The following is a 2443-nucleotide window of genomic DNA, read 5'->3' as shown; positions in this document are numbered from 1 at the left end:
GCAGTTTGTCTACAGCAATCCTTGGCTTGAAGGGTAAATCAAAGCAGATACCTAAAATTTCCTAAGGAAATGCACACACAGCTATCTCCTTCCCATACCAGCATTATTTTAGTTCTTGCTACTCCTTCCTCTGAGCTTATATTTTTTTTAATAAGCATAAATTAYTATAATTAAAAATATCATCTATTCCTATTTTATCCATGAGGAAATGGAAGTTTGTGAGGCTAGGATGTGTGACACAGTCATTTGTATTGGAAGTAAAAAACACTTCAGAATACAAACGTAAGACTTGATTATATGCTTGGCCAACTTAATAGTATAGTATCTGGGCATGCACATACAATTATAAATTCATTCGCATACATACTGCAAATTCAACCCATAAACACAAATACAGCACAAACTAACACTAGAAGAATGTTAATAAGTTTCAGTTTATTTTGGAAGTTTTGTTCAATTTTTGTTTCCCTTCTAATTTTGTGCTGTGCTTTTTGAATTTCTTGTGCTTTGTTACCCTGCATATTTTTTTTTTTTTTTTTGTAAGAAGGTGGTTTAGCTCTTAGAAATTTGCACTGCTTGTGCATTTATATTCACTTGTTCCATGATTATAATTCTCTGTTCTTTTGAAAGTTTCAAATTTTATATATGGCCTTCTGCCAAAACCTTTTCATTTTTCCCGTTCCAGCAGGCTCCCTCTCTTCTACCCCTTAAAACTTTCTCAGGTCTTGTTCTTATTCATATTTTACATTGCAGCAACTGTCAAAATCTATACTGCAGTTCCCAATATTGTGTGAACATGCTTAATCTTAAGCTATATTAAGCTACTCACTGTATAAACTTTGTGTCTAGCTTTTGTTTTTCTGCTGGGCCAACTCTTGCAGTCAGATGCAAGGCTATGAACTCCTGCTAAACTGTGTATCTGCATCAAAGAACTTATTTGGTTTAAACATGACACTTGAGAGAAAACTTACCTTATGAGAATTTCAAGTGTGCGATTCCCATTTTTAAAATCTTGTATTTGGTAGATAACATCTTGGTCTTGCAGTTTTTGGTAAGCCTGAGTGCATGACAACAACAAGGAGAAAAATAAGAGAACAACACTTTTACACTTAACAAGTTCAGATCTCTATGTGGTAAACCTTATTTTGGCACATAGGTGCTGCAGATGTTTAGTTGTCTTTCTCTTAGCAACATCCTCTAAAGTGAAGGCCTCATTGCACTCTAATGTGTGGGTGACTTTAGAGCACACACGGGTACTGGACCGCAGGGGACATGAGGGTATCTGTTCGAGCCTGCTAGGGCTCCTGATTACCAACCCCTTTAATCCATTAGCAACCACCCTGCAAGACAGCATAGACTGGCAGCTTCATATGCTTACTTACTTGCTGCTTGGAGAGAAAAGCCCAACGTTCTGCTTTTCCCTTGCTCTGTGAGGTTACAGGGACCTGAGCTAAACTCAAGCCTCGGTTTGTATCAGAAGAAACCTTCCCTTGTAGGAAAAGCCCCAATAGCGGTGAGAGAACCTTGCTGGAGGCTCCTTTTAGAGAAGTGCTCATTTAATCACRAATTAATTAACTTATAGGATTGCAAATGCCAACGTAGGTGTGCTTTTAGTAAGAGTTCTAGGAGGAAGGGTTTGCAGGGGACATCCTTGGAGCTTTCGTGAGGGGGCCATGAAGCAGCTGGCTGCCGTTTAACGTGAAGCGGGTGTCCGGCCGCCGCTCGGCGGGCTCCGCGCCGGCTCTCCGCGGCGAGAGCCTGCGAACCGGGCTACTCCCTCCAGCAGGGGCCCGCGCGGCGGCCCAGCCCGCCCGGGGCCGCCGCTCTCCTCTCCTCTCCGCGCGCGGCGCCGCGTTGCGCACTTGGCAAGGGCGGGCGGAGCCGCGCTCCCTAACTGGCCGCCGAGGCGCCGGGTGCCGGCGAGAGGCCGCGGCCGCCGCTTCRCTGGGCTCGCGGGGCTCTGGGGAGCGGAGGGCGGAGGCAGCCACCGCAACCACTGCTCTCCATCCACCTCCCAGCGCGGCGCCTCCCCCACGGCTCCCAAATGGCGGCCAAGGGAGAAGGGGGGTCGGGGTAAGGGCAGGGCCTATCGACAGCTCGGTGCTCCGCGCTCAGTCTGAAAGGAGGGGATGAGGAGAACAGCGGGGGGAGAAGTAGAGACAGGCGAGAGGGAAGGAGTCGAGCGCCGAGGGATCGATGGGCCGAGGATAAATGTATCGCTGAGTGTGAAGCCGCCATTTTATACGAGGAACGAAACGATCGCTGTTGAGCGAGACCCGGGCCCGCAGGGAGCCGCCGGAGTGCGGCGGCACAAGTAGGGACCGGAGCGGGGCGGCAAGAAGGGGGGCGGGTGGCTCTGCCTCTTTCGAGGGCTGCCCCTCGCTGGGGAGCTGCGCGCCGGGCTGCTGGCGGCGGTGGCGGAGCCCCGGGCGCCTCGGCTGCG

General features: G+C 49.0%; 1 protein-coding gene across 3 annotated transcripts in view; it reads left to right on the top strand.

Annotated features, from left to right (window-relative positions):
- Positions 1-2201: 2201 nt before the first annotated feature.
- Positions 2202-2443, top strand: part of RAF1 (Raf-1 proto-oncogene, serine/threonine kinase) — a 25585-nt gene continuing 25343 nt past the window's right edge. For all 3 annotated transcript variants that reach the window (XM_026046000.1, XM_026045998.1, XM_026045999.1), the window contains exon 1: positions 2202-2314. The gene's annotated coding sequence lies outside the window, so the exon portion shown is untranslated. The remainder of the gene's footprint in view (positions 2315-2443) is intronic.

The sequence above is a fragment of the Nothoprocta perdicaria genome, unplaced genomic scaffold (genome assembly GCF_003342845.1).
Source record: "Nothoprocta perdicaria isolate Ctin4 unplaced genomic scaffold, notPer1 scaffold_42, whole genome shotgun sequence".
Taxonomy (NCBI): Eukaryota; Metazoa; Chordata; class Aves; order Tinamiformes; family Tinamidae; genus Nothoprocta; species Nothoprocta perdicaria.
This window is presented reverse-complemented; position numbering and strand designations above follow the sequence as displayed.